The sequence below is a fragment of the Schistocerca americana genome, chromosome 3, assembly GCF_021461395.2.
Source record: "Schistocerca americana isolate TAMUIC-IGC-003095 chromosome 3, iqSchAmer2.1, whole genome shotgun sequence".
In the NCBI taxonomy this organism is placed as follows: Eukaryota; Metazoa; Arthropoda; class Insecta; order Orthoptera; family Acrididae; genus Schistocerca; species Schistocerca americana.
Genome location: NC_060121.1, coordinates 413,727,373 through 413,752,134, shown reverse-complemented (window position 1 = coordinate 413,752,134; position 24,762 = coordinate 413,727,373). Strand labels below are relative to the sequence as shown.

The 24,762-nt window shown below is 42.0% G+C and overlaps 1 protein-coding gene across 2 annotated transcripts in view; it reads left to right on the top strand.

Moving 5' to 3' along the window:
• The first annotated feature begins 2,432 nt into the window (after positions 1 to 2,432).
• The window catches only part of LOC124605195 (SNF-related serine/threonine-protein kinase), a 313,194-nt gene continuing 290,864 nt past the window's right edge, over positions 2,433 to 24,762 (top strand). For both annotated transcript variants that reach the window (XM_047136724.1, XM_047136722.1), the window contains exon 1: positions 2,433 to 2,781. The gene's annotated coding sequence lies outside the window, so the exon portion shown is untranslated. The remainder of the gene's footprint in view (positions 2,782 to 24,762) is intronic.

Genomic DNA, 24,762 nt, shown 5'->3' with positions numbered 1-24,762 from the left:
TAAGAACCAATCCATTCTTCTGGTCAGGTTGTGTCACAGATTTCTCTTCTCCCCAGTTCTGTTCAGTACTTCCTCATTAGTAATGTGATACACCCATCTAATTTTCAGCATTCTTCTGTAGCATCACATTTCAAAAGATGATATTCGATTCTTGTGTAAACTGTTTATCGTCCATGTTTCACTTCCGTACATGGCTACACTCCACACAAATACTTCCAGGAAGGACTTCCTGACACTTAAATCTATACTCCATGTTGACAAATTTCTCTTCTTCATAAAAGCTTTTCTTGTCATTATCAGTTGACATTTTATATCTTCTCTGCTTCTATATATATGAAGATGGTATCTGTTCTTTTGGACATGTCTAAAAGAACAGATGCCATCTTCATATAACAATTGACCATCTTCTGTGCAGATGCACACACATTGCCCGAACTCTTTCGGGAATCAGTAAAGCTGTCAGTAATGAGTGTAATGGGCAAGGGCACTAAGAATATAGTGTGGGACGATAAGCTGGGAATGTGGCTCTCATGGGAGGCATGCCAGAGATAAGACCCTGCAGTCGCACTATCCTCTGTGTCCTCGGTGGCTCAGATGGTTAGTGTGTCTGACATGTAAGCAGGAGATCCCAGGTCCGAGTCCCGGTCGGGGCACACATTTTCAACTGTCCCCATTGACGTATATCAATACCTGTATGCAGCTAAGGGTATTCATTTCATTGTATTGACTTAGTTGTAAATATGTCTCTACTTCTACCATCATCAGTTATTTTATTTCCCAATTAGCAAAACTCATCTAGTCTCGTTTCCTAATCTAATTCCGTCAGTGTTACCTCACTTAATTTGACTACATTCCATTATCCTCATTTTGCTTTTGTTGATAGTCATCATACATCCTCTTTTCAAGACACTATCCATTCCATTCAGCTGCTCTTTCAAGTCCTTTGCTGCCTATGACAGAAACACAATGTAATACAAATGTCTAAGTTTCTATTTCTTCTCCCTAGAATATAATTCCTCCTCCAGATTCTTCTTTTGTTTCCTTTACTACTTGCTCAATATATAGATGGAATGACAACGCGGTAAGGCTACAACCCTGTATCACTCCCTACCCAACCACTGTTTCCCTTTCGTGCCACTTGACTCTTATAACTGCCATCAAGTTTCTTTACAAATTGTAAATAGCCTTTCGCTCCTTCTATTTTACCCCTGCCACCTTCAGAATTTGAAAGAGATTATTCCAGTTAACATTGCCAAAACCTTGCTCTAACTCTACAAATGCTATAAAGGTAGGTTTGCATTTCCTTAACCTAACTTCTATGGAAATTGTAGGGTGAGTAATGCCTTGTCTGTTCCTGCATTTCTTCTGAATCGAAACTTATATTCCCTGAGGTCGTTTCCTATCAGTTTCTCCATTCTTCTGTAAAGGATTTGTGTTAGTATTTTGCAACTGTGAGATATTAAACTGATAGTACGGTAATTTTCACACCTGTCAGCACCTGCTTTCTTTGGAATTGGAATTATTGTGTTCTTCTTGAAGGCTGAGGGTATTTCGCCTGTCTCATTCATCTTGCTCATCAGATGGAAGAGGTTAATCAGGGCTGGCTCTCCCGAGGCTATCAGTAGTTCTAACAGAATGTTGTCTACTCCCAGGTCTAATTCCAACAATTTATGGTGGTGTGAACTGGAAAGATCACATAACTTTAATCGTAAGTAATGCAGATGGTAGATTTCATTGATTTAGTTCGATACTGTGGAAAGTAGTCAATCTATATATGAGGTATCTTCCGTTTAACAATAACTGCATTACATAAGATCTTTGCGTAATTACTTTATTACTCAAGGTGTGTCTATATTTCTTTCGTCTCCTGTCCTGGAGATCATTTACAACAAATGTCTCAGGAAGAAGTCTCATTCTGATATTCTTCATTGATTTGATTCATCGTTGTACTTGCTATTGCAAATGTCTTTTGAAAGCCTGAAAATGCAAAGCATGGTTGAATATATACAAATACTGCAGATGTGTAGACAGTGAATAAATTGTCTTGCACAAGTGGCACAAGGAACTGTAAAGCGATTAATACAAAAAAGCGAAACAAAAAATGTAGGTTGTACCACCAAGTAACAAGATCTTTTGGCATATGGATTGTCGACTCACTCCCTTACATGATTTGTTTCAGACACAGTTTTCTCTGTATTGGTTAGCGATCACTGTCAAGCACTCGCAGAAGGACGCTGTAACACAAAACCCCATGGTTTTGTCGCAGGGAGTCTGTTGCGATTTTGTATAGCGATAGCCAGTAGCGTGACTTTCGATAGCTCGCAATACAACGTCTGTGGATTGTAATTATCTTTGGCGGGCGGTTGCTACTGCTAGTAACACTTTTGGTCAGCAGATGGCGTTCGTGACGTAGGAAGTTGTCATATCAATAAACTCGGTGCTTCATTTAGCATCGTAAGTTACTTGTAGCTGACAAGAAGTGTCATAAGTTGTGTACGTGCGGTGAATTTGTTGTTTCTATGTGTATGTGCATATGTGTGTGAACAACAAATTTTTAGTGCGATTTTAACGAAATACATGGTCAGAAATTTGTGACGGCAAATCCTCGACTTTTATGGAATGCTTTGATCAGTGAAATGGATTTCATGTGCGTGGGAGAGTATACAAGCAACTTGTTTATGAGCACCGCACTGTTTTAGGTGTAACAGAATGCTTCTGAACATCGAGCAACGGAGGATATTAAACTGAACGCTACGTTAAATAAAAGGTCGCAGCAAACAGGTAATTCTACATTAATATGGCCACCAATTTAAAATATAGCCTATCTTGGATACAGCATTCGGAAAAAATATCCCAGATTCGTTAGATGCCGAATATATTTCATAATTGTGTTTATTTTTTTCTGCTGTAAGTAGTCTGCTTATCATTGCCACTTCGTTCGTGGTAGGTGTGAACTACAAATTATAAAATAATGTAGCAGAGTTAGTTTTGTTCTGGTCTTTATTTTTTTAATCTTATAATGTGTTTCCCTTTTGGGGATGTAACTGTCGTAGATGAGGGTCATGCATGCTTAAAATTCTGCACTTCACTAATATTAACAAATCGTGTTTTTAGTTTTGGACATGGTTTGTAAATCGGAGAGAGTAGTGAAGCGGAAATTATTGTTACTGTACCAAGGTACATATCGGAGATAGTAGTGAAGCGGAAATTATTGTTACTGTACCAAGGTACAGGCAGATGTGACGTTAATCTGTTTTTTAGTGTAAGTAGGGATATTGAACTGACACTTTTTCTGTTTTTAATGAACTACTGTCCGAATAGAAACCAGTGATTTGGATACTGCAAAGAACCGAAGGAAAGAAAAATTATATGCTTGCACCTAATTTCCGCTTGGAAAGATTTTTAATTGATACGTGGGTGTATTCTTATATAGGTTTTAACTTTCCACACTGACCTCGCTTCCGAAGATTCGGCACTACATGTGGAATACAGAATGTGACGTTTCTTTTTTGCTCATAATGGTGTATTGACTATGGGATGCTAGATTGTTGGCTTCACTGTACTTGTAGACTGAACTGAAATGTCGGTTTGTGTACTGTGTTGATGCCATAAAGTGAATTGAAGTAGTTGAAGGTTTATCTGTCGAAGCTACACACACATTCCATTCACGCTCACTTTTTCCATTATTTCACATATGTATATATATGTAATATAGCGTTTCCTACATGGGCAGCTTTATTTCTTTATAGTGTACCTTACAGTTACAGTTCTATATACTATTCGACACGATAAAAGTTTTTGATTAGTAGTTTCAGCGGTAGCACTGCAATCTATAAATGAATTCCATAAGGACATATTTCTCAATAGAGATTTCGTGGACCACGCCCACTTGGAATATGCTGGTATGTTCCGACTGTACAATTTTTCGCCTTGTTGCTTATTTGGAGTTGGAGTGCGTAGGCTATTGTGGTTTCTTTAACATTAGCTATTTCTGAATGTTCTCCGGTATGCATGTCTGTTTTCGCATCTTAATCTGTCCCCTCCATTTCCGTTAGCTGTTCTTAGTTAATTTCACATTCCCCTGTCTGTCAGTATATTCCCATCGTTTGCAGAAATATACAGATCATGTAATCAGCCTTATTCCAAAAGTGTTGTTTGTTATTTCTCTACAGTCAAGTTCCTACTGTGAACTTCAACGAGACGTGACTTTTTAGTTATTCCTGTCTTCCACATTGGCTCTTAGTTTCCATCTAGTAATTTTTTGTTACATTTAAGGTCCCGTCGTCAGTGAAGGACAGCAGAAAATGCTGTGTTTGAACACAACGTTGTAACTCTCCCTGTTTGGGCTATGAGTTTCAGCTAAAGCTTTTAGTCAGGTAGATTAGTGATGTATTTGCGGGAACATATCGTGATTGATATTCTTCCCACTTCTTTGGTTTACTGCTTACTGAACAGAAAAAAGGACCCGGAATAGAGTGGTCATCAAAATGTTCGTTTGGTGCTTGTTTATTTCATGTATTATATTTTTTGTCGTTGTTTTACGACCCTCCGACACAAGGTCAAAATCGTTGAGTAAGAGTATACCCTGAAGTCAGGGTTGAGTAAAAGCATTTCGAAACCGTTTTCTGACGGTCATAGTACAAAATATTGAAGGTAATATTAATACAAAAACACGAAATGTACAAAAGGCGTCATTATGTCGGTTTAGCGTAAAGAATGGAAGATGTGACTGAGCCCTTACAAGAAAGCGAAATATGGTACAAAATTTGAAGTACGTATTGTTCCTCGTCGAATTGTTCGCCATCAATGTTTATAGCAATTGCGTATGTTTACTAGTAATAACTTCGATGCTTCCGGGATCCACCTCAAAAGTGACCTGGAAGACTGCTTGAAGCGTCACTGCAACGCGACTATGCACGACCGCACACTGCTAGTTCAACTATCTAGGAAGATTGTTGGGAGGTCATTCCATATTTCCCGTATCCCATACGTTCACGACATTACACTCACATTAAAACCCCGTCAGACATCTATTGTACAACGTGTCTCAGAAATTATTCTATAACGAAGATTAGATTTAAAAACAGCCGACCCGTTGCAAAGGATAAAGTAATCTTTACCTAGGTTTCGATGAGTTTAAACCTATCTTCTTCAGAAGTCGGCACTATTATATTAACATGGAGTAATACGTCGTTGCCATTTTTACAAACGTCTCCGTAGCTCCATTAGTCAAAATCAGATATTGCCCTAAGAGTAGGGTTTGTCAGATAAATAAAATTAAGTACATGGAAGAGCGACTTCTGAAGAAGATAGGTTTAAACTTATCGAAACCTAGGTAAAGATTACTTTATCCTTTGCAACGGGTCGGCTGTTTTTAAATCTAATTACGTGGAACCGTTGCTGTTACGCAGCTATGTTTAAAATAATATAACGAAGATCTTTTTTTTTTTTTTCAAATTTGACTTGAAAGCATATAGAAACGCTGGAACATACTGTATAACAACCGCGGTCATTTTGACCGCTGTATTGGAATTACTATTTTCGTTCTCATTACTATCGTTTCAGCTATGTATTCCTAAGTTTAGAAAACATTAACTATGGGATCTAACACTAAATTGTGGCAGATTGTATGATTTTCGCAAATTTAATATTTTCCCATTTATTACAAACACGTGGTTTTTTTATATATAAAGAAACGATGTTATCTAATAGATAGACACGGTTTTTATTTCAAGTTCTTTTAGTATTGGTGATGTAGTTAGTAGGCACTCAATATCATAAATACATTACTCTAATATTTTATTTAGTGCCGTTAAGGTCAGAAACATGTTTGCCAAATCCACGTACCACAACATATTTGTAAAACGCTGCTTTAAATTTTCTTCAATTAACATTGCCTCCTCATTTTATTCCTTCCACAGACTCTCCAAATTCCGGTTCTGTGTGTACTAATTTAAGTTTCGAGCCTAAATATGGACTGTGCGGCTGATCCCGGCGGAGGTTCGAGTCCTCCCTCGGCCATGGTGATGGTGGTTAGTGTTTAACGTCCCGTCGACAACGAGGTCATTAGAGACGGAGCGCAAGCTCGGGTTAGGGAAGGATTGGGAAGGAAATCGGCTGTGCCCTTTCAAAGGAACCATCCCGGCATTTGCCTGAAACGATTTAGGAAAATCACGGAAAACCTAAATCAGGATGGCCGGAGACGGGATTGAACCGTCGTCCTCCCGAATGCGAGTCCAGTGTGCTAACCACTGCGCCACCTCGCTCGGTCCCTCGACCATGGGTGTGTGTGTTTGTCCTTAGGATAATTTAGGTTAAGTAGTGTGTAAGCTTAGGGACAGATGACCTTAGCAGTTAAGTCCCATAAGATTTCACACACATTTGAACATTTTTGAGCCAGATACCCTATACGAAGCTCCTTCAGGGTGTCATTTCGGCGAGTATCTTCTTCCCTGTCACTTTCTTGAAAATGTTCTAGGGATGGGTAGATGCCAAGTCAGGAGCATTATGAAATATATGAGCCGGCCATCAACGTGTGCCGGCTTGAGAGTTTGGCGCAAACTCCACGAAGACATTGACCCAGGTCGTCAGCAACGCACTGTGCAAGCTGGTGGTGACTCCATAACGGTACGGGCTGTGTTTACATGGATTGGACTGGGTCCTCTGGATGTTCGGCTATTGAGAGATTGTTTGCAGCCATTTATGAGCGTCATGTTTCCAAACAACGATGGAATTTTTGTTTGTGACGATGTGCCATGTCATGCCATATCACCGGGCCACAGTTTTTCACGATTGGACGAGTCAAGCGGATGATTTAGCCACGCAGGTCGCCTCGCAACGAGTGCCATCGAACATTTATGGGACATAATCGAGTGGTCAGTTCGTGCACAAAGTCCTGCACTGACAACACTTTCGCAGTCATAGACGGCTAGAAATGCTGCGTGTCTTAATATTTCCGCAAGGGCTTCCAACGACTTGAGTCCATGCCACGTCGACTTGCTCCACTACGGCGGGCAAAAGGAGGTCCGGCAAGACATCAGGGGGTATCCCATGACTTCTGTGACCTTATTGTATTTCACCTATTCTACCTACCACATTATTCGCTCAGTATAATCATTCGTCCCACATTTAGCATTCAGAATAAGAAACAAATTTACTCGTCTATTTTTATGTTGATGCACGTATGTGATAGAAACTTACACGCACTGTGCATTGTTGCATTAAACAGTTTTGCTCTTAGCGGATTCCTTAATGGTGAGCCAAGGCCGCTTTCGCCTATAGCACATATACTTTTGAAAACTATGTTGTAGTGGTCACCGTTTTGATGATCTCTTTTTCGACGTAATGATAAACACTGAAAAATAGCTGTTGGTCTCTTGTAAACCAAGTACTGTTCATCAGTGGATGTCTCCATATCCATCTGTATTCCACTGAGAACAGTGTCCAGAATCGCTTCTTGTAATGTGATCAAACGACACAATCACGTTAGTAAAAAGAAATACTATGAACGAGCTGTTTGAAATAAGAATATTCGATAAATTTCCGCGAAGAGACGAGAGACAGAACATGAAACCGATCGTAAATGAGAATTGACATGTCCTCTAGAAAAAGAAAAGAAAAACAAGTAACTCCGATTGGACAAGGATGGGGAAATGAATCGGCCGTAACCTATCCCAAAATTCGACGGAAGAGATTTCGGGAAACACGGAAAACCGAACTCATCATGACTGAAGATTTAACCCTACTTCTTCCGTGCACGAGTACGATACGGTGTCTTTAACAACTATTCCACCTCGCTTGGTTGTAGGAAGTATGAAACGCCCATGCAGGTGGTGCGGTGGTGTACTCTGAGACCGTGTTCTCATAGATACACCAGGACGAGAGAGTTAGACCAGGTATCACGCTTCAGTCAAAAGATATATTCATACCCCGAAAATGAGCAATTTATGCGCAGTTGTATCCTAGTCGCTTCGAAAGCACAGGGTCTCTGTTGCTGGGACCGTTCTGCAGAACTCACGTTCTTCTGTGGGCATGTGGTCGACTTCTCCATTTGTAAGAAATCGATGCGAGAGAGTTTCCCTCTTGTAAACACTGACAGGTTCCCCTTACTAATCTCGCAATGAAGAGAAAATGTAGCCGACCTCTCGACAGACCAAAAGTGAATAGCTCCAGAGAGTCCACATTGCTGGGAAGCATCGTTTTGAAATCTAGCGTATCGTTTCAGCCTTACCGTCATCGAAATATGCTCTTTTCGATTGTTTACTAATTGCACAATAGCTGTTGTGTGTAGAACAGATTAGTCGCACATAGCCACAACACAAGTAAGAGCGACCAGTCGGAGATACTACTGGTCCATTAATACACTAAGCAATTACCCTTTTTTGGTCGAGCCTATAGCTTCACCATTGGTGCGACGTGTACCAAACCGGTTCTGGCACGGACGGAAGCCAGTGTTTAAAATATGGAATAATGACAGACGTTGTGTGGTTTGATGAATCAGTGCTAATGAGTCATAAGTGCTGTAAGGGGTGCAGGGAATTCCTGGTGAGCACTATCTATCGGTCTATCAGGGATCCACCTTGTAACTCGGAGATGGTTGCATTTTAGGTCGATTTCCTTTCTCATTTACACTGCAAAACGGTTCATATACGTTAACCATCCGCTCCATCACAGACCGTTTCGGAGATAGTAGTATACACCACACTGACGGAACACCTGTACGTATTGCGTATCTTTTGGCCAAATGGTTTGATCTCGTGTCAGCGATGACCTGCTCCGGTCAGCACCACAATTTAAACGCAAGCGAAGTTTTGATTGAGAATGGCAGGCGCCGGTCTTCAGATTTTTCGGAAGAGACCCAAGAAAGAACATTTCACCCATGGAGACGCCCATTTTTAGGGCCTTCGTTCGAAACGCTGTCGTAATTTTTATCGGTCTGGAGTCTTCGCCAAATTGGCTGCTCGGGGGGATGGTGAAGATTTAAAGAAACAGTACCCGTTTTGTCACGGATTTGTATTGTCAGCGTGAGAGCATAACAAGAAACGTACTAATTTCCCAAACACAAATCACGCGTAATAACTACGAAAGGTGAATATGGATTAGAACATAGGGCTACGAAAGTCCTTCAGGTACAGCATGTGCTGTTAATTGCATCGTGTGCACTGTCTTGTGAAATATAGATGTAGAAGGCATTCGCAGGAAACCTTTATAGGTTAAGACAACCAATTTATAAGAGTGGAGATTATAAAAATGATTGGAGGGTAAACCAACTTAACATTGAACGTCTCCGTATGACGTAAATCTATGCACCAGATTGGAAAATAAATGAGTTGGGTGCCAGAAACACTTGCTGGTGTGTACGAACAGTCGGTAGTGATCAGATGCTGTAACCATTATTTGGTGAACAATATTTTCGATATTGGGATATATGAAGTTGATAGTGATTGATTCACACTGCAGTACACTGGAAAAATTTCCATAACCGTTTAGTAATGTACGCTCCCAAACGTCTTTCCATCTTCTTTGTGGCTGGGCCTAACAAATCAGTCGGCTAGTATTTGGAGTTAAGTCAGATATTCATTCCTCTGTCTTCTCGATATCCTTTTTCGATAAAACATCGACCTATAGCTACATGTATACTCACCAAACCGGAGCACACATTTTGCACTACTAATACTGTTCCATACAACTATACACAATGGTTCAAATGGCTCTGAGCGCTATGGGACTTAACATCTGAGGTCATCAGTCCCCTAGAACTGTGAACTACTTATACCTAACTAACCTAAGGACATCACACACATCCATGCCCGAGGCAGGATTCGAACCACCGACCATAGCGGTCGCGCGGTTCCAGACAAGCGCCTAGAACCACGCGGCCACCACGGCCGGCAATGCACAATGCGAGTAAATTTCTACTGTGTAGGTGCATTAAGGTAAAAATAGACGATTAGATTTGTTTCTTATTCTGAACCCTAAATGTGACTTATGATTACATTGACAGAATAAAGTAATTGGTGGAATAGTTGAAATATGGCACGTTTCCAAAACAAGTGTGAAATGGGTATTGGAACACCTCTACCCACACGATATAGCTAACTATTAATATAACTATAATTAGTTACGTGTTGCTGTAGTATGATATAAACACCTACTTCGCGACAACTACGGCAGACGGCCTACTCTGTCTCCGCTTACGTGTTTAAAATTTTGATACCATGTAACGTTACTCTCGGAACTTGTTTTCACAACAGATTGTTTTCCTAATCCTAATTGTAGGTTTGCACTGCGGGTTGTTACTTCTGAAACTGTCTTGTGAAACCGAAGCTGGGCGCCTGAACCATCTTCTCTGCGGTTCTTTGAGACAAATCTTTCGCTGAAGCTGCACTTTTACCAATGAATGACGGCATAGCAATGTGTGTTTTATCATCATACTGCCCTTTTGTGAATATTGTATCAATACGAGAACATCCTTTCATATTGATACGTTCACAGCCCATTAGGTGTGATAAAATATCAATAAAACGTCCTCTCTCTTCACTATAGGACGTAGGATCCTACTCCATTCGCACACAGTACACGAAAAGATACGTTGTCGGCATCATTCTTTATAATTACAAATTTATCCAAATTTGCCCTTGTTGTCGATTGTTGAAGTAGAAGCTGGAATAACTAAAATTGGAAGGCGAACTCTTGGAATTTTGAGAGTTAATCCTGACCGTATCTAGTAAAGAACTATGGTACTCAAACCAACCTTAGGGTCGACGAAAGCTTTACCTTAACGCTCCCTGTATACTCAATACTATCTTGGAATCCTACATATAGTCCAGTCATATAGGAGATACATCGTGCAAAAGATGGGATAGAAGACTTTATTTATTTATTTTACTAGTACATGTTGTTGAAAAGAGGAATTTATCTTGTCTAAAATTCTTGTAGTAAAAACACTGAAGAGTTTGGATATATTCAGGTTTTTTTCTTTTTCTTCAAAAATCTCAGATTCTTGTGCTACTAGTGCTTTGATGTCTATTTCCTTTTTCAAAGAGAACAAAATTCTCTAAAAATTTGATTAGGCTACTACAACTTTGTACTGCACCCAGTATCAAGGGCTATACGAGGTGTGGCTAGAAAAAAACCGGACTAGTACTGGTGAAACAATAAAACGAATGCAATAAGGCTGAAAGTCGCGTGGCCTGTCACGTGACTCTCGCTCCGCCTACTGCTCGAGTTTCATCTGCCTCCTGCACTCTGCCCGTGGTGTCTGTTTTAAGTTGTTGACGTTTTGTCTGTGCGTCGGAAAATGTTGAGTGTACAGAAAGAACAGCGTGTTAACATCAAATTTTGTTTCAAACTAGGAAAATCTGCAAGTGAAACGTTTGTAATGTTACAACAAGTGTACGGCGATGATTGTTTATCGCGAACACAAGTGTTTGAGTGGTTTAAACGATTTAAAGATGGCCGCGAAGACACCAGTGATGACACTCGCACTGGCAGACCATTGTCAGCAAAAACTGATGCAAACATTGAAAAAATCGGTAAACTTGTTCCTTGTCAACTCCTGTTAACTCAGACACTGCTCTGATTGTTAAACGGCGATCTTGTCGAACAAGAACTCAAACACTTGTGTTCGCGATAAACAATCATCGCCGTACACTTGTAACATTACAAACGTTTCACTTGCAGATTTTCCTAGTTTGAAACAAAATTTGATGTTAACACGCTGTTCTTTCTGTACACTCAACATTTTCCGACGCACAGACAAAACGTCAACTACTTAAAACAGACACCACGGGCAGACTGAGTGCAGGAGGCAGATGAAACTCGAGCAGTAGGCGGAGCGAGAGTCACGTGACAGGCCACGCGACTTTCAGCCTTATTGCATTCGTTTTATTGTTTCACCAGTACTAGCCCGGTTTTTTTTCTAGCCACACCTCGTACACTTCGTCAAAAAAGATAAATTTTTCAAATTTTCTGTAAAATGGAAAATACGAGCACTTTTATTTCGATTTCTGTTTACAAAGTAGAAATACATAATATATAATGTATTTGAATTGAAAATCTCACTTTTTCAGTACTCAGTTACTCCGTATGCGATTGGGTGATTCCGGGTATCCATCAAATAGTTCAAATGGCTCTGAGCACTATGGGACTTAACAGCGGAGGTCATCAGTCCCCTAGAACTGCTTATATCTAACTAACCTAAGGACATTGCACACATCCATGCCCGAGGCAGGATTCGAACCTGCGACCGTAGCCGTCGCGCGGTTCCAGACTGAAGCGCCTACAACCGCTCGGCCTCGGGTATCCATCTAGTCGAGACTCAAGCATAACTATAAAACATCATTTACTCTTTGTGCGTGTAAACCAGTGACAGAAAATGGAACTATTTGTAGCTGAAATAGAAAAACGGAAATTATAGCTAATTATACTTCTGTAAAGAAACTATGCAATACAAATTAAACATGAGTATATTTGTTGTAATTAAAACGGCATTAACACTAACACTTATCACTTCTGGATAAATAATACTTCTGGCAGTGTACTTCAACAATGTTTTGATGGACCAAGTTCCTCGGTGTCACCAGAGATGCCTTCCTGGCTTTAGAGAAAATAGGTTTTCGATGCCTTGTCCTAAATCAGTCATGAGCACAAGGTCAACATCTTCTCCCACTATGACCACACTTCCAGAATCGTTGGTTCTTGAAATGACGGATGTTCCAAACATAGCGCCAGCATATTCTTCTGCCTGTCCACCACAAAGCTACTCTCTACAAATTCCTTTTTTAAGAAATGTGATCAAGTGATTCTCGTACCGTTCGTTGTGCAAAAACTTCTCCTGAAGGACTTGGTGTACCCTCTCTGATCCAACTAAAGCTTCAACCGCTGTTTGCTAAATTAACAATTTCTACACACCTCTTCTTACAACTGATCATTGACGTCATTCAACTGTAAAACGTGCAGAACGTGTACATAATTTGCCTTACAGTCCACAAAAAAGCTTTACCAATCTGATCTGACTGTGTAGTTGATACTGAATGTAATGTCAGCGATACTATATACCAGGGTTGGAACTTAAATAATGGCAACCATTTATTCACAACCGATACAAAGAAGTTCCATGTTTGCACCTGTTACTGCCCTTCAAAGTAGTCACCAGCGTTGCGAAGAACCCGTTGCCAGCGATGTGGAAGGCGTAGTATACCGTTAGCAGAGCCTGTTGTTCTGTTGATGGTGCGAATGGAGCGGTCTACTGCCTGTCGAATCGCTGCGACAGTTCTGAAGCGAATGCCACGAAGTGGTTCCTTTCATCTTCGGAATCAAATCAAAGTACTTCTCGCTCCCATTGACCGAACAGAGCACCCACAGCTTGCGCTGTATGCGCCCGCGCATTGTCGTGCAAAATGATGGTTGGGTTGCGCAGAAAGTGTCGCCGCGTCTTTCGCATAGCGGGTCGCAGGTGACGCTCCAAAAACGGATAGTAATACTGTGCAGTGACGGTCTGCCGTGGAGGAACGTAATGCGTTAGGATAACGCTATCACAGTCGTACACGAGAATCACCATAACTTTAGACCGCTCCATTCGCGCCATCAGCAGAACAGGCTCTGCTAATGGTATACTACGCCTTCCACATCGCTAGCAACAGGTTCTACACAACGCTGGTGACTACTTTGAATGACAGTAACAGGTACAAACATGTCACTCTTTTGTATCGGTTGTGAATAAATAGTTGGCACTACTTAAGTTCCAACCCTCGTATACTGGTCGTTCCGCAAAGTTAGTTGTTCAATTCCATTTTGTAACATAACATGTATTTCTACTATATAAACAGAAACTGAAATAAAAGTGCTCAAAAACTTGCTATTTTGCCTTTTTGCACAAAGTTTGAAAAACTGTTAATTTTGGCGATCTATAGCGCCTTTGGTATTAGATACAGAAAAATTGTAGTATTTGAATATCTAAAAAGGGATGTGCTCCTTTAAAAAGGAAATAAATGTCAAAGTACTATGATAACAAAAACAGATTTTTGAAAAAAGCTCCAAAATTTTCAAAGTTTTTTGACTACAGATAGTTTAGCCAACATAATTTTTGTTGGCAAAACATGGTTTTCCAGTCTTCCCCAACATATGAACAAGCTAAAATAATAAAATCTTATATCCCGCCTTTTGCTAGGGATAGGCTTGTAATCCTACAATTTGACTGGACTAATGGAATTGGTAGTCCACCGTTTCTGTTTCCTTCCTTAGTCTAGCGAATTACATTACGAAAGAATGAACTGTAGACTTCCATTAACTTATTTTGAAGCTAGAATCACGAATAGAGATGTATTCTCGCCCGATCGTCGTAAAGTATAACTTACACATCGTATTAGCCAAACCTATAATTCTCCATAAATTTCCGTGTTGTTCGCCCAGCACACCAGATGCTTTGTTTCGCATTTCGTACTTAGGCACCAAAATTACAATGCCTGATTTTACGGTACTCCCTCGGTAGAATTTCTGCTCTGGTGTGCAAAACGAAAGTAACTGTCGCACGATGTGACACTGCCAAGTAGAATAGTTTGATAACACTTGGATCATACATAGAAAAAAACTGCTGCGCTATGGTCCATAACTGAAAGGAGTACGCAATGAGACGAACAGAAATGGCACTTTTATTCAAAGACAAAAATAGCATCGTAATCAAATCGATTTACACTACTGGCCATTAAAATTTCTACACCAAGAAGAATTGCAGATGATAAACGGGTATTCATTGCACAAATATATTATAATAGAACTGACATGTGATTACATTTTCACGCAATTTGGGTGCATAGATTCTGAGAAATCAGTACCCAGAACAACCACCTCTGGCCGTAATAACGGCCTTGATACGCCTGGGCATTGAGTCAGACAGAGCTTGGTTGGTGTGTACAGGTACAGCTGCCCATGCAGCTTCAACACGATACCACAGTTCATCAAGAGTAGTGCCTGGCGTATTGTGACGAGCCAGTTGCTCGGCCACCATTGACCAGACGTTTTCAATTGGTGAGAGATCTTGAGAATGTGCTGGCCAGGCAGCAGTCGAACATTTTCTGTATCCAGAAAGGCCCGTACAGGACCTGCAACATGCGGTCGTGCATTATCCTGCTGAAATGTAAGGTTTCGCAGGGATCGAATGAGGGGTAGAGCCACGGGTCGTAACACATCTGAAATGTAACGTCCACTGTTCAAAGTGCCGTCAGTGCGAACAAGAGGTGACCGAGACGTGTAACAATGGCACCCCATACCATCACTCCGGGTGATACGCCAGTATGGCGATGACGAATACACCCTTCCAATTTGCGTTCACCGCGATGGCGCCAAACACGGATGCGACCATCATGATGATGTAAACAGAACCTGGATTCATCCGAAAAAATGACATTTTGCCATTCGTGCACCCAGGTTCGTCGTTGAGTACACCACCGCAGGCGCTCCTGTCTGTGATGCAGCGTCAAGGGTAACCGCAGCCATGGTCTCCGAGCTGATAGTCCATGCTGCTGCAAACGTCGTCGAACTGTTCGTGCAGATGGTTGTCGTCTTGCAAACGTCCCCATCTGTTGACTCAGGGATCGAGACGTGGCTGCACGATCCGTTACAGCCATGCGAATAAGATGCCTGTTATCTCGACTGCTAGTGATACGAGGCCGTTGGGATCCAGAACGGCGTTCCGTATTACCCTCCTGAACCCACCGATTCCATGTTCTGCTAAGTCATTGGATCTCGACCAACGCGAGCAGCAATGTCGCGATACGATAAACCGCAATCGTGATAGGCTACAATCCGACCTTTATCAAAGTCGGAAACGTGATGGTACACATTTCTCCTCCTTACACGAGGCATCACAACAACGTTTCACCAGGCAACACCGGTCAACTGCTGTTTGTGTATGAGAAATGGGTTGGAAACTTTCCTCATGTCAGCACGTTATAGGTGCCGCCACCGGCGCCAACCTTGTGTGAATGCTGTGAAAAGCTAATCATTTGCATATCGCAGCATCTTCTTCCTGTCGATTAAATTTCGCGTCTGTAGCACGTCATCTTCGTGGTGTAGAATCGCCACCCGGACATCACAGAAGGCAGGACATGGCTCTTAATATGGTGTATGACGACCATGGACAGCAGTGCATGCTTTGCAATGTACTCCCATGCTAGCCACAAGTTTGGTTCAAATGGTTCTGAGCACTATGGGACTCAACTGCTGAGGTCATTAGTCCCCTAGAACTTAGAACTAGTTAAACCTAACTAACCTAAGGACATCACACACATCCATGCCCGAGGCAGGATTCGAACCTGCGACCGTAGCGGTCTCGTGGTTCCAGACTGCAGGGCCAGAACCGCGCGGCCACTTCGACCGGCCACAAGTTGGTAATGGGTTCTTGTGATAGGGCGCAGTTCGGTGCGGTCGGGAATTGTCATACATGAAAATGAAGACAGGGCTGAATGCTTCTCTGAAAGGACTCACATTGGTGAGTGTGCCATGTTTCAAAAGGCTTGGAGATCAGTTCGTAAATGCTACTAGGCCACGAAAACTATAATGTTCGGCAATTTTCCTGAGTGCATGACATATTCCCACCTCTCACCATATGAGGTTACGTCCAGAATCCAAGACTGGATTTGTTCTCAACTGAGAAGAGCACGCGACCCGACGCCTCGTTGGTCGAGTAGTATTGGTCTTGGCTTGGCACCATCGCACTTGTGCCGCCGATGTGCGAGTGTCAAAGGAACACAACGTACTGGTCGTCCGGCAGAAAGACCATTCCTGTGCAGTCGTCGTAACACTGTGGAGCGTGAAATTGCGTGCCTTGCTGTGATGCTAAATGTGTTTGCGATTGCACCCGCTGCCTGACGTGAGCCCCTTGTTGCCTGTTGCACAGTTTGTCCATCGCCATCTGCCGCTGCAATTGACCGTGGTTGGCCACCTCTCCCTCAAACAGCGGTCCCTGTGATTCGGAACGCTTCCCGTGCTCATGAAACAATACCGTACTCTTCTTCTGATACGCCAGTGTTCTCAACAATTTCATTAGAGTTCAATCGATGGTCACAGAGTACCGTATTGGAACCTACTTTCTTCTGTGATTGGTACTATCACTTGGAGCATCTCCAAGAGAAGTACTGACACGTTATAATTCCAGCCACAAATTTCTTGACCATTCAAAATCAAGGCCTAGAGCGATTGTAAGTTTCTACCAACTTAGGACGAACCTCCATTTGACAGTAAACGTTCAAAACCAAGGAATTCTATGCCGGCATCGTATTCCAGTTTATCTGCAAGAGTACTACTTAAGTAAGCTGTATAACGAAGACAGTACGGAAGATAAAGATGATTCTTGGTTTTTACTGTGTTCCACGTACTAACATCAAAGGAACACAGATTAACTAATATCAACGCCACACAAGCAAGCCAGAAGTATACTCGTTTCTTTCGTAAATGTGGTGATGGTTACAGAAGGGGATGGAGACACACAGAAAAAACTGCAGAAAGATCAGTTTCTGTGGAGACGGCGGATTTTCAGAGAGCGGTCAGGACGAGAGTGCTCTGTGCCTACTAATAAGAGTAGCAAACCGTGGAGCCCCATTGTGAGGTACCTCTCACTGTTCAATCATTGGTGGAACCATTTCTGGAAATTGATATCAGATGTCTGCGGCATCTGCCGCGTCGCATAGTTTCCAATTACTGGCAAGCGTGTTGGTGCCAGTCATTGGTTGGTAACGCTCTGCAGAACTACTGTAATTTACAGAGTGGGGCAAATAAAAGTGGCCCAGAGAACAGAGCTCCAGGGTACAAATAAACACACCAGAGGAAAGGAAATAAAGTACTAACCTGACTGAAAGTGACCACCTTTCATCTCTTGGCAGTTTTAGCCCCTGGTCAAGAAATTACTGAAGGCAGATCGAATCTGGACAGCTGAAATTGCTGCAGTTCTTTAAAGACTATGAGGGTTATTGCGATACACCTTATACTTTTGAGGGCTCCCCATATAAAGTAATGGCAGATTGACAGATGGGGTCACCTGGGTGGCCAGCAGGAGCCGCTACCAGACTGACCACTGCTAACAACTGTCAGGTGTGAAGATTGTGTAAATGTGTTCCAACGTTCGGACGGCTGTAAGGGCAGTTTTTCTACCATGTTGTAAGTAATTGTAGTCTTTTCCTCCTCCATTAATGCTGCCACAAATTCACGTCCAATCATATCCACTCCTCCGGGCCACTTTTATTTGCCCCACCCTGTACTTACTGGCGCTAGTGACATTAAAAGATGCACCAAGAATAGTAAAACTGGACTAGTTGTCGTAAATCAGGAAAATAACGATAATTCATAGAAGTTAAGGCTGTTTGAAATATGCCAACTGGATGTGCTTTTTGGTGCAGCACAAGAATGCCAATACGAAGTTTCAACTGGCTGGGCATCATTGAAATCTATTCAAAGTAAATTTCATTTCTCCCTGTTAAGTTGCTCCCAGAACGCAAGCTATGGCGAGGACGACGAACAGCATGCGAGCAGCAAAACGCTTCCTAAAGAACATACCAAACATCCTCCACGTAGTACGTAGGTTGGAAGGGCACGCTGAAATATTTACAGTAGAAGGCGTACGTTCGCAAGATTACTCCTATAGAGCGAACATTTCTGTCTCATGAGATGATCACTTAACATTATAGGAGGTAGACAAAAACATGGCAAACCAAAAACAATGCATTACCATCCCTAATATGGCGTAGGAAACCCGTTGGCATTCAAAACAATTTCCATTCGTCTCGGAATGGGTAAATACAGGTCCTGAATGGTTTTCAAAGGAATCTTCTTCTATTCTTCCTGCAAAATAGTGGCAAGTTCATGTAACGATAATGGAAGTAGATAGCGATTACGCACCCTTCTCTCCAATGTTGATCACGAAGCCTCAATATTATTGAGATCTCCTGACTTTGGTAGCCAGGGGAGATATGGCAGTTTATTCTCATGCTCACAAAACAAGTCCTGGTCGATGTGATCTGGGTAAATAGGGGCCCTGTCGTCTTCGAACACAGCCTCACCATTGGGGGGTCAAAAACTGTACCGCGGGATGGATCTGATCAGCAGAAATGATCACGTAATCCTTGGCGGAAATGCGACGTTGCTGCATAACCACGAGGCCCGTGGAATACAACGATGTAGTTGCCCAAAATCATTACCGAACAATCGCATATTTCACTCTTGGAACGTAAACTCGGCCAGAAGTTGGAAACAGTGTGCAACAAGACTCGTCCAATCAAATCATGCTCTTCTATTGCACCATAGTCCAAGTTTTATGTCTTCGGCACGATATTTCTGTGTTACTGTAATTTGCACAACTGATGTGTTGTTTTGGAATTCCAGTTCCCGGCTTACGAAGCTCCTTTCGTGTTGCTTCGATGCTGACAGAGTTCACGAGTGCGACATTGCGTTCTCCAGTCACGTTTGCAGCTGTCGTACTCGTTACTTTTCGTCACAGTCCTCTGCAATTACCGTGTGACACAAACACTCAACACAAACTTCCGTCCGCGTTGTGACTTAGCGGATAATATTTTTCCGCCTTTCCTATATGCACTATGAATCTTTCGATTTGGTGCCTCTTTAAACACAAAACACTTCGGGGAAGCACTCACAATGCGAGCACTAAATAACAACTTGCGTACTTTCGAATTCACTTAGCTCCAAAATAAGTGCACTCGCAGCTACACAGCACACTGTTCTGACCACTACTGACACTTGAAACGCATTGAGGACATTGCGCAAGTGTAGTTTGAGTGTAGGTTGTGAAGAGGATGCACAACAGCGGCTGGGAATGCATCCGATCAGTAGGGGCAGTATATTAGGAAAAGTTTCACACAAAGTGGTACAGCTGATTTTGTTACAGTCATTTAGTTGTTGCACCACAACCATTGCGTGTCAGTGTTTAAAGTTCAAGTCCGCTTACATTGGTGCAAGTTAATAGAGAAGCGGTTGCATATTTTTGTACGCGAGCGTGGAGTGTTCCTTATCAGTGCGTAACTCACCGTCCCGATGCTATCTGCAGTTCGTACAGTTCGCACATAACTAGGACGTTTCTGCTTCGAAGCGGAAATTTTTTTTCTAGAGTTCCTAAACCACTAGTTTTTCCTTTGCGGCTAGGAATGCAACCGTGGCGAACATTGTTTAAAACCGTTTACATTACAGCAGTTTAAAAGCTCTTGCTCTCCATGTCAGAAGTACACGCATTCAAACACGTAGTCATAGATACATCCAAACGCACACGTACGTGGCCTCGCCGATACTGGCGTGTGCGTTCGGGTGCCTGTGTGATTGTGTGCGTGAATGTGTTTACGTCTAATAGAAAAAGAGCAAGAGCTCGAAAACTAGTATAAATAGCGCTATTGTTGCGTTACTGTCAGCTGTAGGTGAGGAGCAGGCTATCCTTTATTTTATATATCATTCCATCCAGGAATTTCAGCGGTGCCGAACATTATTTAAATATCGACTGAATAATCGTTACGTTTTAATAATAGTCGACCTTATGAAAAACTTCACTTAGTACGTGTACTGCTCTATAGCTTGATCGGCGGTTACATGACACCCATTTTGCAAAGGTTAGGCCCGTACTCTCGGCGCTGAAAAACATTACCAATAAGGGGGTATCTGGAAACCTTGTGATTCATTGAAGCCACATTGTGGTTTGTGATACACACTATGTGATCAGAAGTATCCGGACTCCCCAAAACATATGTTTTTCATATTAGGTGCATTGTGCTGCCCCTTACTGCCAGGTATTCCACATCGGCGACCTCAGTCGTCATTAGACATCGTGAGAGAGCAGAATGGGACGCTCCGGGAAACTCACGGAGTTCAAACGTGGTCAGGGGATTGGGTGTCACACGTCTGCACAGGAGATTTCGTCACTCCTAAACATCCCTAGATCCACTGTTTCTGATGTGATACTGAAGTGGAAACGTGAAGGGACACGTAACAGCACAAAAGCGTACAGGCCGACCTCGTCTGTTGACTGACAGAGACCGCCTACAGTTGAAGAGGGTCGTAATGTTAAATAGGCAGACATCTATCCAGACCATCACACAGGAATTCCAAACTGCATCAGGATCCACTGCAAGCACTAGACAGGCGAGAGGTGAGAAAACTTGGATTTCATGATCGAGCGGCAGCTCATAAGCCACACATCACGCCAGTAAATGCCAAACGACGCCTCGCTTGGTGTAAGGAGAGTAAACATTGGGCGATTGAACAATGGAAAAATTTGTGTGGATTGACGAATCACGATACACAATGTGGCGATCCGATGACAGGGTGCGAGTATGGCGAATGCCCGGTGAACGTCATCTGCCAGCGTGTGTAGTGCTAACAGTAAACTTCGTGGTGTTATGGTGTGGTCGTGTTGTTTTACGTAGCAGTATCACAGCACAGGCTTACATTGATGTTTTAAGCACCTTCTTGCTTCCCACTGTTGAGGAGCAATTCGGGGATGGCGATTGAATCTTTCTACACGATCGAGCACCTGTTAATAATGCCCGGCCTGTGGCGGGTTGGTTACACGACAATGACATCCATGTAATGGACTGGCCTGCCCAGAGTCCTAACCTGAATCCTATAGAACACTTTTGGGATGTTTTGGGACGCCGACTTCCTGCCAGGCCTCACCGACCGACATCGATACCTCTCCTCAGTGCAACATTCCGTGAAGAATGGGCTGCAATTCCCCAAGAAACCTTTAAGCACCTGATTGAACGAATGCCTGCGAGAGTGGAAGCTGTCATCAAAGCTAAGGGTGGGCCAACACCATATTGAAATCCAGCTTTACCGATGTAAGGCGCAACGAACATGTAAGTCATTTTCAGCCAGGTGTCCGGATACTTTTTATCACATAGTGTACCTAAAACCAAAGATTCTTCTGGTTTTTGTCCTGTAGATCGGCTACTGATATCGGGAATGGAAAAATCAACTTCAGATTTTTGGTTATTGCTACATTTCATTCGTAGTCCCGTACGAGATGAACTATATCCCTGCTGCGACGTTTTATGAACAGTTTTGACATAATGGAGAGGAATTGGTTTAGGAGGCTGCTGGGATGTTGTAGTCACCCTTGAAAAGCTACCAACAGCTCATGAGAAACGACAGACGGGAGCAGCGCAAGGAAAGTGGTGAAGGGGAAGACAGGGGATCGATGCTCGCGCGAAGCAGTGGGGCGCCTGCGGCCGCAGTTGCAAGCTCTGGCGGGCGTACAGCAGCACGTGTAACAGAACCACCAAAAACCAAAGCGGCTGCGCCCAGTGTGTGTTTGAATAGAAATTAAGCCCACAGTGCCCAATCTGTCATTGCTGTTCTGGAAATAGTAGGACTAACGGAGGACCTTATGGGCTCTCGACCCATCCGATTTCCTTTATACTTATAGGATATGAAAGTCAGTGTCCGGACATCAGTTACCAAAAGTAATACTATGCAACACCCCCCCCCCCTCACCGCCCCCCCCCCCCTCTCTCTCTCTCTCTCTCTCTCTCTCTCTCTCTCTCTCTCTCTCTCACACACACACACACACACACACACACACACACACACATCGCTTTCGAAGTTTAAAAGATTTCCAGATTTCTGGGTGCTGTACAGTACAAAAACACTTTGCAGTTCTTTCGGAAATTATTCGGTAGCTCAGCGAGTAGCGTAATCGGATTGTAATCTTAATGTCACTGGTTTGAATGTCGCGAGTAACATTTTTTTGGGGGGATTTTGAATTCCATATTTATTAACTAATTCAAATTTTAATTAACACATGTGGAATCTAAGAAAACATCTTTATTTTTAGTTAGTTTTCGATGAAAATGCGAATATTTACAATAAACCAAAATTTGGTACAAAAAATGCGAAACATCAGATGTTGAATGAAATACTTTTTTTACTGCTAGATGTTGAACAGTACTATTCAGTTCATCTGTTAATAAATACGAAATTTCTGAAAATTGAAAAAAAAAGAAGTCCCGTTAGCAAGATTCGAACTAACGACTTTATAATTACAAAAACGTTTACATCATTGCTTTGTTGGTTCGCTTCTATCAAATCGTCTCCGACTCTTGGTGAAACAATGAACGATGTCTCTTTACACACTCCTGGACGTTGAAGCCCGTCAGTTTTCCTGGGGCCATTCCGGTGCTTTCTTTGATGCCCTTTGTCTAGTTTCTCCTTCGGTTTCCTTTACGTTATTGACCTTCTGTTCTTCTGAGCATAACAGGCTTTTCTAGTGGGTCTTCTGATGTCTTGATATACCTTAGGTACCTGATTTAATCTGTAGTATTTTGGCCTCGAAAGATATTTTTGGTTTTATTTCTCCCTAGACTTTTGTAATATTTTAGTATATAATATCCTCAGGATACTTTCCCAGACCTACATTTCAAAAGAATCGATTTTCTTGCTATCCATTTTTTCATTGCCCGCGACTCACATCTGTGTAAAACAATGTTGCATACCAAAGTTTGTCATTTTTATTTTGGTCATTAGAAACAGTTTCCCTTCTTTTAGCTGATTGATTAATTTAATTATAGCTGCATTTCCAAGTCGATTCGTCTTCAAATTTCTTCGGAACAGGAGGTGATATTTGCTGTCTTAGATCCTAAAAATATATATTTCTGAACTTCCTAAATGATTTCTCCGTTGCCACCACATTAGTCTTCTTTTATGGTATCAAAATTTATTTTCTTTAGCCTTAGGTTAGTATGTTCATGCAGTTTCAAAGTTTATTTATAATTTTTCTTGGTAATCTAGTGTCCTCATCGAGTGAGGTGGCGCAGTGGTTAGCACACTGGACTCGCATTCTGGAGGATGACTGTTCAAACCCGCGTCCAGCCGTCCAGATTTAGGTTTTTCGTGACTTCCCAAAATCGCTTCAGGCAAATGCCAGGATGGTTCCTTTGGAAGGATACAGTCTATTTCCTTCCCCTATCTTTACCTAATCCATCTTCTGCTCCATCTCTAATGACATTGTTGTCGATAGGACTTTGAACACTAATCTCGTCCGTCCTCTTCTGGTGTCATCATAATGTGACCATAAAAAGAGTCTTCTTTTCCATATAGTCTTTGTAATGGGCTCCAGTTCGCTGTTCAGCTCTCCATTTGACACTATCCGCCATTATGCATATTTTTCGTATTCCTTATTTATGCATATTCTAGCTATTCTTCTCTCTACTTTCAGGATTTTGTCGATTTCGTTTTTCAGGAAGACGTTGAAAAGAGTTTAACTTCCGTATGTCACCTTTAGTTGTACCACCGTATTCATATGTTTTAATTTACTTTTGATTGATATACTTTTATAGTATGTAGGCAGCGTTAACTTTTGAACTTTTATCAGTCTGTTAGTTCCTTCTCGCCATACAGGTTTCTCGTCAACGTTGTATGTTATAATTTTTCCTAGCTATTTGCAGTTTTTCACTGTTTTTACTTTCATGTTATTTACTGTTATGTGGTTGATTACTAGTGGATTTGCTACCATTATTACTGTCTTTTCGAGTGGTATCTGTAGTTCTGTTTTTTGTGCTGTATTTTATAGGCTTGTTATGTGATTTCTGGCTTCTTGTATGTTGTTAGCCAGTAACGCCAAGTTATCTGCGAATCCCAAGCAATGTAAGTTTATTTGATATTTCTTGGTTCCGAGTTTTATGTCTTCAGGACTTTCGTAGTACCATTCCCTCGTCACTTGCGCCTGAGCTCAGTTGGAAAGTAATGGCGATAAACCAACTCCTTGTCTTAACT